We start from the raw sequence: 14072 nt of genomic DNA on the forward strand, positions 1-14072 counted from the left end.
CAATTCCTGCATCCATTGCCCACGTCGCTCTTCCCTCTGCTCTCCTTGCCCTCACTGCTGCTCCTGTGGTGCTGGGCAGGGGTGCTGGATGCTGGCCCTGCCCACGAGGGCATCTGGTCTGACTGGGAAGGAGCTCTCACACAGCTGCCAATCCTTTCCCTTCCTCTGGATTTCTATTTCTAGCCCCTTTTCTTGCAGGGCTGCGCTTCCAGGCGCTCCCACAATGCTTGATGGCCCGCTGTCCTGCCAAACAGGCAAGGGACATCTGGTGCAAATTAGCGGGAAGTCAAATATACTTTATTTCTTCTCTGTCTAATCACATCTGAGTCATTAAGTGAGATCATGGGTGCCCATATGCAATAAAAAATTCCCTCCATGGATCCTATGATCAATACCACTCACAGCCAGGGAGCAAAGGCATTCCTGGCAGGAGGAGGGGGGACACCATGGACACCATCCCCCGCTTCTGAAGGCAAAAAGCTCCCCGAGCAAAGGCTGATGACCCCTGAAACCCAAACCCTGCTTGTCCTGCAGTGAAACTCCTTGGCTTGTCCTGTTTTCCTCTGCCACCCTCCCTCTGGCCTCTGCAACTGCTTCTTTCCCACCCTTTAATCTAAATAAAACTGAGTGGTTGTTGGCTTTTTTTTTCCCTTGGCTGGAATTGTCCAGAGTTGCAACATCTCTCCTCTGGGGTCCCTTGGCTCCCATGACACCATGTTTACTCACAGGCCAGATTATCATCACAGAGCCCTTTTTCTTTTTCCCAGCAAAAGGCTGGAATTAGGCAGGGCACACACATGGGGAGCTTGTCATCCCAAGGCCCATAAACAGCTGCTGATAAAACACAGGGGTAGGAAATCTGAAACCAGACTGAGGAGCAGCAGGGCTGGGGAGTCCCTGCATCCCACAGACCATCCCTGCCCCAGGATGAACACCTGGGGGCAAACCCCTCCTCACCTGGCCACCTGCCAGTGCCCAGCGGGCCCCAAAGCTTTCCCCAGACACTGTGAGACCGGGGGATGCTGAGAGCCTGGGTACCTGCTGGCAGTGTGCTGGATCTGGGCGTGTTTCAGGATGGGAGAGGTGAAGTTTTGCAAGCACAGGGAGTGTCACTATGCCAAAACCCTCTGAGTGGTTTTGTGAGAGCTCCTTGGCTGTGAAGATGTGATTAAAGCCCAGCCTTGGTAGGGACTGAGCTCTCCAGGAGACAGGAGAAGCATGGGCAGATGCCACCTCTGGGGATGAGCTGAGGGATGAGCCCAGGGACACTGTGCCCACAGGAGGGGTTGGCTCTCCTGATGACCTCTGCATCAGGGAGCAGATCTGACATGACCAAAGCCCCTGCCCAGGACCCCCCAGCCTCAGTGTCATCTGGAGAACGTGGCTGTGTTGTCATGAGGGTCCTGCATGCAGCAGATGCCAGCACACGAGGTGGCACACCCAGCCTCCTCCAGGGCACCCTGCCCTGACACAGGCTTTGACAGAAAGCTGAAAACGAGGACTGTGACCCTGAAGCAGGGGAGGGAGGCTGCCAGGGGGGATGACAAGTCCACACTGAGCCCCAGCAGAGTGATTCAGCTGCCCTGGGGTCAGCCACGTGAGGAATGGGATGGGGAGCCCCACGGAGCCCTGTCTGACCACAGCCATCCTCCCGCTCTGAGCAAGGGGGGACCACAATGTCCACGCACAGAACCCAGCAAATCTCCAGCCACGGGCTCTCCACGACACTGTGAGGAGCCAGCACAGAGGGACGTGGGAGCAGGGCGAGCCCTGCACTCTCACCCATATCCCCTCCTCTCTCCCCCTCTGCTCTAAACCCATGGGAGACGGAGGAAACGAGTGACCCATTTAGTGCAAGTTCAGAATAAAAAGAAACATCTGTTTGGAGAGGTGCCAGTGTTATAAATAATCCCCCAGCCCCAGGGATGGTATCCATGGCCCTTTCAGCTGCGCATGCTCCCCTGCTTCCGCTGTCAGAGGAAAGGCCAGACCCCGTGGGCTGCTCCCCAGGGCCTGCAAGCCTGGCCTGGACTGTGGGAAAGCCCTGGGTGAGGACCAGGCTTCACCTGGGCCTGGGCAAGGAGGGAGGGGTTGCCCCTGCCACGCGCCAGGCAATGCCCAGCTGTCCCTTGGTGCACCCCCTGCTTCTCACCCGGATCAAATCCTGCCCACTTCAGTGTCCCTGGGGCAGACAATGTGTGCCAGGGCCGTGGTGGGGCTGGGACTGCTCTGGGGTGCTGCTGGAGGCTGGGCAGTGTTTTGGAGCACAGCCCTAAGTCTGGCATTGTGCATGTCTGGGGATGCTCTTGGGTGGGGGAGCAGCCCTGTGCAGACTCAGGGCTCACCCCTTGTAGTGCAGTGTGGCCCTTGGGAGCATTTCAGCCCTTCCCAGTGCTCTTTTCCAATATATGTTTTAAAATACCCAGCACAGGGCCGTCCATGACAATCCCATAATTTTTCTATTACTCGTGACAGCAAAGACATTTTTGGGAGAACACACCACGCTGCTTCACAGGCATGTGAGCAATGTCAGTTATGAACATTGCTGCAGGGACCCAAACCAGGACCCACACATCTCCCTGCCTCCTCCTGGCTGCTCCAACTGGACAGCAAAGCCTTGGGGCTGGCTGAGTGACTCAGCTCTCCTACCCCTCCACCCCCAAACTGGCACATTTAGGGGTCCCAGCTCCTGGGCATGTCAGATTGGATAGGGGCTGTTTGCTGCTTCTCCCCACCAGAGCAGAGAATGAGGGAAGCAGGGAACATGGAACCAAGATCAGGGATTATCTTGGCTTCTTATCCCTTGTCCTGGCATCCCCAGGGGCTGCCAGAAATCCCTGACTGCCTTCCCATGGTGATTCAAGGGAAGCTCTCTGCTGGTGTCTGCACAGGGAGGAGAGCAGCCCCCAGCCAGTCAGCACCTCCATCACCTGCTCACAGCCACTGACCCAGGGGGGCTGCTCTGGTGGGGCCAGGGCTGGAGCCAAAGCTCCCAGCTGGCTCTAATTAACCATTAATAAGCTGTGAGGGGAGAGCAACGGAGGCAGGATGAGAAAAAGAACCATCCAAAGTCCCAGTTGGATGTAGGGGCTTTGCAAAGCCCCAGGAGCAGGCAGAGTGTTGAGGTCTTACCAGTCCAACACCCCAGCAAAGGCTGAGCAACCTGATCCTCTTGTGAGCATTTCCCTGAGATCTGTGGAGAAGGAGGAGATAATCTCCGTGGCTGCACCAGCTCCTCCCAGCTGCCTCCCAGGGACCCGAGCTAAATTGCTTTGTTCTGGGGGTTTAGGCTCTCGTGGCTGGGATTATGCACTCACCATGTCTGTGGTCAGGGCACCCTGTGCCTGTCTGCAGGAGCTGCAGAGGAGCCTGGCACTGTAGCCAGGGTGGGAAAGGATGGAGGCAGCCAGTGCTGGGTGTGAAGGGCAGAGGCTGCTTTCAGAGGGATTTTTTGTCTGGCCTTTTTCTGGATTTCTGAGAGGGAGCAAAATGCAACTTGTGGTGCAGCTCTGGGTGCTGTGAGCTGATTCTGACCCCTCCTGCATGGGGCAGGAAGATCAGGATGGTGGCATTGGCACCAGGACTGCAGAGACAGATAATCCCATCCTGCATGCTCTGCCCAGGCAGGGTAAACCATTTTTGCCAACCTGCAGGCAGGGTTCTTTATAACTTCCCCTCTCAGTCACAAATCAGAAATCAGCTCCCCTCTGCCCCCATGCTCTGCTAACAGCCCCTACCCCCAAAACCTGACAGAACCTCCAGAGGAGAAGCTGAGGCAGGACTTGGCACCAGCAGCTGCCAGAACCCCCTGCCCTCCCCCTGAGTGCAGCTTTTAACTGGACAGCGAGTCCTGCTCCTGAATCAGACCATATTCTCCCAAACAGCTCCCAGGCTGGAGAAGGAAACTTGGCACTGCCTGTGGGCAGAGAGGAGGGGACCCTCTCGTGGTGCCTGCAGTGCCCAGCCCCGAGCAAAGCAGTGTTTCTGTTCTGCCACCATTGACTGGCAAAGGCTGAAACCAAGGTGACTTCCAGTTTGGAAGAGGAGAATGAGCTTGCAGAGCACAGGCCTTGAAATGGTGCATTTTCTGCTGGCACTGGTTCAGACAAACCCACAAGCAAACATATTTTTTGTATAAATAAGACAGTGTGTCTCGCCAGTTAAAGCAATTCAAACATGAATGTAGCAATTTAATTGGTGCCAATTGCTGGCTCTTGGTAGCATTAAGATTTCAGTCACAGCCTCTTTCACATGGGAGCTGGGCTGGAAGGGGGAAGGCAGAGGGGCTGAGGAGCAGCACCGGCCATCCCCTGCTGCTTCAGGAGCATCACCCCTGTGCTGCCCAACCTGCCCTTCCACAGCAGGGAGAAGGGGCTGGAGAAGGTGCTCCATCTGTTTCCTGGTGCATTTCCAGGGTTTAGCAATTAGTGCAGTGCCCTGATACATCCCTGCATTCTCCAACCCCTTACTGCCCCAGCTCCTGCACCCCAACAGCTTCCCACCAGCTCCATCACACACTGGCTCCTGCTGAGCCTCAGGAAGAGTGTGAGTCAATTGCTGGATGGATAAGCAGGTGACCCTGCAGGCATGGCCTGGGGAGGATAAGTCCATCCATGGGTCCAGGACAAACACCACACACTGCCCTGCCCTGGCTCTGCTGGCATCAGTCTTTCTGTGGGAGTTCTGTGAGCTCCCTGCACAGGCTCCACACACCATGGTCCTCTGGTTCTGCAGGTTGTGGTTGCCAGGGAAGGTTGCACACACAGACCAGGGTGTGCCACAGCCTGGTGTGCACCCAGGGATGTTGGAACAGCAGGGTGTGAGGGGCATCCATCACTGCACAGCTCCTGTGACCACACAGGGGGACACTGGGCCCAAGGGACCCCCTTGCTCAGCACATGGGCCTTGCCAGCACCCCTCTGTGTCCCTGTCACAGCTGGGGCTGCTCTGGGCTCCCCGTGGTGCTGGAACGTGCTGCCCTTCCAGGAGGAGGTGTCTGAGTGGCAGCAGAACAGGACAGAGGTGAGCTGAGCTTGGGAACCCTAATCAGGCAATGGGGGAGAGGAGGAGGAGGAGGGGGAGCACGACCCCTAAACCCAGCCTCGTTATGTCCAATTTGCCTGGCGGAGCGGAAGGAGCCTCCTGGAGCTGCTCCAGCCCCTCAGGAAACAATGCCCAGCCTGGACCCTCCCCCTGCAGCTCCTCTCCAGGGGATTTCTTTCCCTTGGTTAAAGTACAAACAAACAAACTCCACGAAGGGTTCAGCTCCAATCCTGCCTTGCAGGGATAGGACAGACCCAGCCAAGCCCACATGGTCCCAGCTCCTTACAGCTCTGGGTCAAAGGCAGCCCCAGCTGCCAGGGCTCCCCTGGGGCTCAGCACGGCCCCTCTGCTCCCTGACCTCTGCCACCATATCCCAGGAAGGGGCTTTGCTGGAGCCTGACACTGTGGGCAGCACTGCAACCCCATCACACACTGTGGACAGCACTGCAACCCCATCCCACTTCCCATCACACACCAAGGCCAAAGGAACCTTGAGGACCAGGCAGAGAAGTCCCTGCCTGGAGCCTCTGGCAGCAGCTGGACATTTGGCCAAAGCCACATCCAGCCACCATGGTCTCTTTTTGCGTGGCATCACTCCCACAGCTGGAGAGCATTTCTCAATCTCAGCTTTACTCTGGTGTTCAATGCCACAATCCTGTCTTGCTGTGCTCCTGCAGACAGGCTCAGTGCTCTCCTCTTCCTGAAGGTGTTGTTCTGAATGCCTTGGAAATCCTGTCCCAGACCCATCAAAAATGAGGCTGAAAGAGATCATGGTGTCATTGTCCTGTGCCCATTCTTCCCAGCCAGAGCTTTCCCTGACGTGTGCTTTGAGACTTGTGAGGCTGAAGGAACTCAGCTTTCTGTCTTTAAGCCTACAGATATTTCCCCTAAAAGCTCTTTTCCCTCTGTGATGACTTTTCCTGTGCATGAAGACTGTGTGTCACCTTCCCACAACACCCAGTGACCAACAACCCACCTCAACCCCTCTCCCAGTCCTTTGCAGCTTCTTCTGGACTTCTCATCATCCTCACTGCTGTACCTGAGCCCATCCACTCCATGTCTGTCCCTGAGCCCATCCACTCCATGTCTGTCCCTGCCGAAGCACCTGGAGCTGGGGAGGAGCTGCTCCCTCCACCCTGCCTCTCTAAGCTGCCTCCAGCCATGCATCTTCCAGCACATCCCTCAGGAACACCTTGGCTTTCCTGGCACCCTGCTGCAGCCTGGTTTGTGTCCCCTACAGCCACTCTGGTTGGTTCTGGGCTCTGCTGCAGCTCCTGGGATCCTCCCACACTGCCATGCACGCCCAGCTTGGTGCTACCCCAGGGTGAGAATGTGTGCTCAGCCACCAACCAGGTGGTTCATGCAGGGATTGTACAGGACCAAGCCCAGGCCAGAGCCCTGCAGAACACACAAGATGTGCCCAGGACTGGACAATAAGCCATGGTTAACTTCTCCCAGCCTGCACAACTACAGCTGGCCATGCTTGCTGCACACTGACCATGGCACCCCCCACTCCCAGTCCTGGGCAGGAATGCAGGAGGTGATCCAGGGACTGGGAGTTGGGTGTCTGTTGTCTCCTGGCCTGCTCTCCCTCCGTGCTCCTGAGCTGGAGGAAGGGACAGCAGCTTTAGGAAGAGAGAAGAGCCCTGTGCATGCTGCAGTGGGGTTGCTGTGACTTGGTGCTTGCCCCAAACACTGATCCCTCCTGATGCACTGACTGATTCAGGGGTGGTTCCTGGGCTCAGGGACACTGCCCAGGGCTGGTGGCTGCCACAGCAGCCAGAGCACACCCAAGCTTGGGTGACGTCCCTGTCAAGGAGTGACTCCAAGCTTCATGTCAGGGCTGCCAACCAGGGCAGCTGCCTGGCAGCTCCCCCTCCAAGCCAGCCTGGCCACGTCCTTGACACCAGATCACGGTGACCACATGAAACTCACTTATTTCCCAAGAGTCATGGGAGAGCAAGTATCTTGTCCTGCAGGGTGCTTAGGGGGAAATGACCTCCCAGCCACCCCTCAATGCCCTCTGGGAAGCACTGGGTCTCAACATTGCTAATCCTTGTCATCAATGTGAGACCTGAAAAGATTTGGGAATGCCAAGCCTCTGCCAGCACAGGGTTTGCACACCAGACCAACTACTTTAAGCTATTTGCCCATGCTTTAGCATAAACCCCACTTGCTCTGGGACCAGGATGGAGAAGCACAACATCCTTGTCCACCACAATGAATGACTCCCAGTTGGCAGGTGAGTGCAGGAGCTGGATGCTCTGAGCCCACTGTGAGCACCAAAGCCCTGCAGGTCATGCTCACCCCTGTCCCTGGGCTATCAGAGCCTCACTGCAGACCAGCTCTGCCCTGCTGGAGGCTCTCAGCTCTTGTGCTTTGAGGACAGCATAGTTGCCCACATCCCTGCCTAATAGGGTTTTACCAATCTCTGCCCTCTCCAGTGCCCAGCACTCGCAGGCACAGACCCTGGGCAGGGCTGGCAGGTGTCCCTCCCCATGGCGCACAACAGAGGTGACAGGGTCCCTGGAGCAGCCTGCAGTCAGGGATGACCATGGGTGTGTGTGGACAGGCTGGCAGTGGGGTGACACTGCTCTGCACTCACATTCTGAGGATTTCTCACTGACATGGTGGGCAGCCTCTTCCCTGTGCACCCTCCAGCCCTCCCACCAGCCAGGGCAAGCCCCTGATCCAGGGAGAAGCAGAGGTCACCCGGGCCCCACTCCTGCTGCACTGGGTCCCTGCTCCCTGTCCTACAGCCACAGCATCCCCGTGCTCCTCTCAGCTGTCCCAATCCAGGACTCAGTGAGAGTTAATGCCATGTTCTTTCCTATGGGATGCCGCAGAATTCAGCTGTTTCCCAGCACACACCATCTCCCCAGAGCCTGGTGGGTGTTTCGGGCTGCCAGCCCCTTGGAGGGGAGCAAAGCCCCTTCCCAGCAGCCGGGCTGGCTCAGGGACAGGAGGGCAGGCTCCTTCGGGGCTGTACCAGCTCCAGCACGGCGTGTCCCATCTGGAGAGGCAGAGAAAGCGAGTCAGCCCCGAGTGGGCGACATGAGAGCTTACCTTGAGCAGGGTCCCTCCAGCCGAGTGAGCGCCGCACGTCCCAAGGGAAGGCTCCGAAATTCCTCCTTCTCCTCCTCCAAACTCTATCTGCTGCCTGCTCAGGCTGTCCCTGCCCTCCCAGCCTGCCCAGCTGGCAAGGCTTCTCCACTTAAAGGCGAAAGAGAGGGAAAGAAAGAAATGAAGTGGAAGGGAGGAGGGGAGTGAAAAAAAAAAATAAAATCAAATAAAATCAAAAGGAGAGGCGAGGCTGTGCCAAGGCTGGGCTGCAGCCAAGCCCCTGCTCTGCTGCTCTAGTGCATCTCACAGCGCCCTGAGCAGCCCCCGGCCCAGCTGGGAGGGGGCTCTGCCTGCTCGGAGCCGGGGCCGAGGATGTGCACGCGTGTGTGCGTGCGTGTATAAATAAAAGAGACCTCGGGAGGAGGAGAAGGGGGGAGGCTGCTTCGCCAATGAGGAGCGGAGCTCCTCCGACTTCCTCCCTCCACCCTGTGTGGGGACCCTTTGCGGAGCGCAACTCGCGATTAACGCCCGCCGGACGAGGGTGATGGGTGAAAAAAAAAAATTAAAAGGAGGAGAAGCCAAAGTGGCTGCAAGGAGAGGGGAGCTGTGCTGCGGGCTGAGATGGGGCGAGCTCTGAGGGCCCAGAACAGCGAACAAAAGGAGCCCGGAGCAGCCCGACTATCGCCTCCTTAAACCGCAGGGAAGGAGCTGCTCTCTCCCTGTGTCTGCTTTCAATTCTGGCCTTTCCCCCTGTTTTCTTTTTCTTTTATTTTCTTTCTCTTTTTTCCCCTCAAGCCCCCCTCCCGTTTTCTTTTTTTTTTTTTTTTTTCCCTTTCTCAGGATATGAGGGGATGTTTAGAAAATCCACTGCCCACGCCAGCAGCTGACTCATGTTTTTATTAAAGAAGGCCTGCAGTGAACTGACTCCGTGTGCTCCCCCAGATCCTCCCTGTGCTGGGCTCTGCTGGTCCTGCAGCTCCTGGCCCCTGGCCCCGACTGGCCACTGCCCCTTGGGGGCCACCAACTCACCCTTGCAACTCTTCTTCATTTTTGGAAAGGGGGATAAAAGGTCTTCTGCAACTGATGCTGCAGCAGAGGGTGGGTTTGGCTGGGGATTTGGGGCTGTTGGGGCTGCTGAGGGCACAGAGCTGGAGAGGTGGCATCATCTCAGATGTCCTACACCCCTACTGCCCGGGGGGGATGGAATCCAGGTGATGAACCAGCTATAAATCCTCCCAGCATCTTAACGAGTTCAAATCAAGTTTCTGAGAAACTTACAGTAGGCAGAACATTATCATGTGTCCAGAAGGGATTTTTTTTTTCAATTTGTTTTAGCACTGTAACAAGGGACAGGATGAAAACTGCCCTTTGATCCATCAGCTCTTGCCACCATTTTCATCTTTTGGATGCTAAAGGGTGGTCAGGCATTGGAACAGGCTGCAAAGGGGAGTGGTGGAATCACTATCCCTGGAACTGTTAAAAAAGATGTGGCATTGGGGGCATGGTTTAGTGGTGAAGATGGCAGTGGTGGGTTGGAATCTATGATCTTACAGACATAACCATTCTCTGTTTCTCTCTGATCCAAACAAGAAATAGTGCAAAACTGCACTGGCTATCCTGAAAATATACCTGCCCATCTTTCTTTAATTTTCCTTTTTAAGAATTAAAAAGCCCTCACCATAATGACAACACTGCTGAAATCTGTGTTTCTGCCTTTTTTGCAAGGCAGACTCATTCCCTCCTGCCAAGCTAGTAAATGCTTACACAATTCCACAGGGAATGATTCCCTGGCTGGGCCAGCCCGAGAGATTTGCTGCTTATCTGACATTATCTCCATGTTTTCTTTGTATCTATGGAAAACCAGAGGGGAGGTGTTCATTCTGGGCAGCTGTGGAGGCTGAGGAGAGCCAGGCTGCAGCACCCAGGTTATCCCTGTGTGCCACTCATGGCATGGGGCTGGAGTGCCAGCTCCATGCCTGGCAGCAGGACAGCTGCAGGAGGGATGCAGGCCTGGCTTGGATGGATTCCCCCAGCTCCAGGCCTGGTGGTGGCCCTGTGTCAGGGGCCCTGTCACCCCCCTGTGCAGAAATGGAGCCAGCGAGCCTGAGAGCAGCTCATGTGGGGAGCAGGAGGCAGAGGGGACGTGCTGTGCACATGGCTCTTCCCAGGGCTTCTCCCAAGGGACAAAAAGATGTGTCTGGTGGGTCCATGTGTGGGGACCTAAGGGCTGCTGGGAATTGTTCAGCAGAGTTGTTTCCTGGCAGTGTCCTTGCTCTGAGGACGTGACTGCTCCAGGCAGAGTGGGAGAGGGAGAAACCCCCTGGTGCAATCCTGCTGGGCCCCTTGAACTGGGGATGGGCTACCTGGGATGAGCAGGGCATGGAAAAGCTGACACAGACCATGCTTGAGGGCAGAGCATCCTGAGCCTGAAGTGGGACATATTTCCCACTCTGTCCTTTGCAAACAGATGGCCCCAATGCCCACTCCAGGCTGGGACCAGGAAGAATCTGGCAAACAAAACCTCCCAGTCTGCAAAGGGCAGGATTCATTGTTTGGGGATGCTGAGAGAGCCCTGGGGAGCCCAAAGCATCCCGGCAAGCACACGTCAGCCCACTCTGAGCATCCCCAGGGAGCAGCCACAGGCGCACACTTTGTTTAGGAACAGCACGCTGGGGTTACGGCAGCTCCTGGGAAAGGCCAGCTCAGAGGAAGCACCAAAGCCAGAGGAACTCGCCTGTGCAAGTGTGTGGGTGGAGGGCAGCAGCTCTGCTGCTTTGGCCTCATCAGCCCTTCACTGCTCACCTCTATTTTTGGTGCTTCGTGGTGCTGCAGGACCCAGTGGTCCCCCTGGGGCTGGGACAGCTGCGGTGTGGGATGCCAGACCCCTCTCAGCTGAGATTTCCAGCTTCAGTGAGCATTGTTAAGTGATAATGGGGGCTTGGGGTCATGTAGAGCAGCATCTCTGGTAGGGAAACCAGCCACTGAGACAGGACATTCCAAGGTCTGCTCTGGCATCACATGGATCAAAGCAGCTCTCCAGACTCCTGCCCCATCCCAGGCAGAGCTGGGACCCAGAGAAAAGCCCATATCCCAACCCTGGCATAAAGGAGAGAGACCAGGTACCCAAGACAATGGTGGAAATAGCCATGCTGGAGCCAGCAACAGGTACTGTGCACCAGCTGGTGACAGGCAGGTACAGGAGCAGCAGATGTTGGCCTACCCCACTTCTCTGAAGGTTTGATGAGGGCCAGATTTGCTACAGCTTCAGTTTTTCAGAGTCTCTATCAATTCCAAGTCAGCCCAGGAATTCCAGCATTGCTCTGAAGTGGTGTCAAGCCACAGACCACAAGAGAGGAGTGGTGGGTGCCAGGGAGCACAGCCCCACATCTGGGCAGCACATCTGGCGTGGCAGCTGCCAGCACATGCTCCTGGTTGCATCCAGCTCCTGCAGGGAGCTGCACTGGGGATTCATCCAGCATCTCTAAAGCTGTGCCCTGGTGTTCAGAGGAGCCTGTACCCTGTGTGTGTGTGGTCCTGCTGGGACTGGGTGGGTGACACCAGTGCCCAGGGAGGAAGGGGAGGCAGACTTTGGGCTTCTTCCAAAGTGAGTGTACGCCCATAACATGATGGGGAGCATCCTGGGGACTATCCTGCAGCATTCCCCACCAGTGGGAACATTCCTGCAGCACTGGAAACCCCAGTGCTGGACAGTCATGGACACCACAGGGTGCCAGTGGTGCCAGGAGGTAACTCTGGGCTGTACACATGTGTGGTGCTGTGTCCCTATGGGGCTGGCCCCTTCCCTACACTCCTGGGGCACTTGGGGGAGGCAGCAGCCAGAGGACGATGTTATCCCGCTGCCTTTCCCCACCTCGGGGCCATTCCGACCCCGTCCCACGCACTCCTCCTCACCCCCAGCACGAACCTTGGTATGAAATGTGCTCGGCAGAGCCCCGGGAGGCAGCGGCAGCTCCTGGGTGAATACTAATAGCGGTGCCTCCGCTCGCCCCAGACTTTCCCACACATCTGCAGCCACTTAACGTGGGAATCGTTAACCCTCTGCTTACCCCGTGCCCGAAACACAGCCAAGGAGGGAAAGCAGGATGCTCCCCACCAGAGCAGGGGGAATCACACCCCCAGCCCACTGAGAGCAGGGCCCACACGGGCTGGGGAGCAGTGCCAGCAGTGTCCCTGTCCCCAGTGCCCTCTTCAGAACACTCAGTTTGTGGCATTTGCATTTGCCAAGAAAGCTGATCCAGATCCCAAAGAGGATCACTGGATGGGGAGAGGGGAGCTGTGTGGCAGCAGTGCTGGCACATCCATTTGGGCTGTCCTGGTCCCTCTCTCTGGGGACCAGCTCTGCAGACCCTCCTCAGCATGGGGACACAAGTGACAGCACAGGGGTGGTTCAGGCTGCTGGGGAGAACCAAAGCCACGCACGAGTCTGCAGGGGGGCTGAGGGAGATGAGGCAGGGGTTGTCCTCTGTGAGCGGGTTGCACTGATGTCTCCATTGCCAGAGAGGAGGGGTCACTCTTGGGGCATTCAGGAGCTAGGGAATGACTGAAAGGTCCTGCCTGGACTGGGATGGGAGTGGGGCCATGCAGCTCTGGGATATGCTCGTCTGAAGACACAGATTTGCCTTTGGAAGCAATAGGAGCTGGAGTGAGTGGGGAGGTGGTGGAAGAAAAGAGGACCAAGCAGAGACATCTACTTGATTCTCTGTGGGCATCTCCCACTTCTGCAGAAACCATGGTGGGGTTCAGAGCAAGTTGGGGGCAAGGCAGGACTTGGTTTCCCATACTGAGTGCCTCCTCCACGGGAGCAGGAGCTGATGGCATGGTGTCCCTGCTCCATCTGGGATGGCTGCGTGCAGCCTGGCCCCAGGGACCTCCCGGCCCTCCTCCTTCCAGGAGATGGCATCACTCGATCATGGATAGCAGCGCCGAGCCCCAGGGAGCAGCCAGGGAGCCCTGACTGCTCTCCCTCTCTGCTTCACCTGCCTGGTTTCTACTGGGAATACCCGGTCTGAAGGACTAGGGGTGGTCCCCAGGTTGGGTGCATTTCTGGGGGTCTCTAGGATGGATGGAGGGGCTACTGCCACCTGCTCTCACCCAGCTGGGGACCCTCAGGCGCTCTGTCATCTGCTCCCCCATGGGACCCCAGTGCAGGTGGCACCCCGAGGCACTGAGGGTCCCCCTCAGCCCCCTTCAGCCCCAGCTGAGATGCTCCTTGGGGAGCCCATGAAGAGCTCCTCATCCAGCTCCTCCCCAGCATGAGCTTCACCACCAGTGGTAAATGGGTCAAAGAAAGGAAGAAGAGGGAAGTTACTGTTGGTGGATCTTTATGGCCTAATTGTCCTCCCCTTTGCCCACACTGAAGGAGGTCATGCTCAGCTGTCAGTGGGCACCTGGCCATGCTGTGCCCTGCCCAACCTGCTCCCCTGGGGAGGATGCAGGTGTGGGTCACTGCCCCAGACCCCTGAGCCCCCCCATCCCCAGCAGCTGCCTGAGCCCTTGGCATTGGCCCCACAGGCTGGGAAAAGGCAAGGGGGGCCTGAGCTCCCTGTCACTGCCTTTAGGAAACAGCCAGGGGCAGGAAGATCCCAGTCCCTAAAATGCAGCCACCCCCGGGATGGGACCCAAGAGCCACCTGTGCTCCTCTGTACCTCCCACCATCTGCTCAGGGGGAATTTTCTTCTTTGTTTTTCCCCCACTTCCTCAGCATCTTTGCTGATGGGAGGAAGAGGAGGAGTAGGGTGGCCTTGACTCTAGTTTGCACAGAGCCATGGCTGTCCTGAGATCTTGGGGAAAATCCAGGATAGATGGGGTTATATGGCACATCAAGCAATGTGAGCTGAGTGCTGAGCTGAGATCATCACTGGGTGGGACAGTCATGACAGCCACCTTTGTCACGAGGGAGGGACCTGGGACAAGGCTGAGCAAGGGGCTGGGGACCCGGGGATGCT

At 57.0% G+C, this 14072-nt stretch overlaps 1 protein-coding gene across 1 annotated transcript in view; it reads right to left on the reverse strand.

Moving 5' to 3' along the window:
- The window catches only part of PDGFRB (platelet derived growth factor receptor beta), a 32197-nt gene extending 23762 nt beyond the window's left edge, over positions 1–8435 (reverse strand). Inside the window, exon 1 of the mRNA XM_058815118.1 lies at positions 8110–8435. The gene's annotated coding sequence lies outside the window, so the exon portion shown is untranslated. The remainder of the gene's footprint in view (positions 1–8109) is intronic.
- Positions 8436–14072: the final 5637 nt, after the last annotated feature.

Source organism: Ammospiza caudacuta, chromosome 16 (assembly GCF_027887145.1).
Source record: "Ammospiza caudacuta isolate bAmmCau1 chromosome 16, bAmmCau1.pri, whole genome shotgun sequence".
Lineage (NCBI taxonomy): Eukaryota > Metazoa > Chordata > Aves > Passeriformes > Passerellidae > Ammospiza > Ammospiza caudacuta.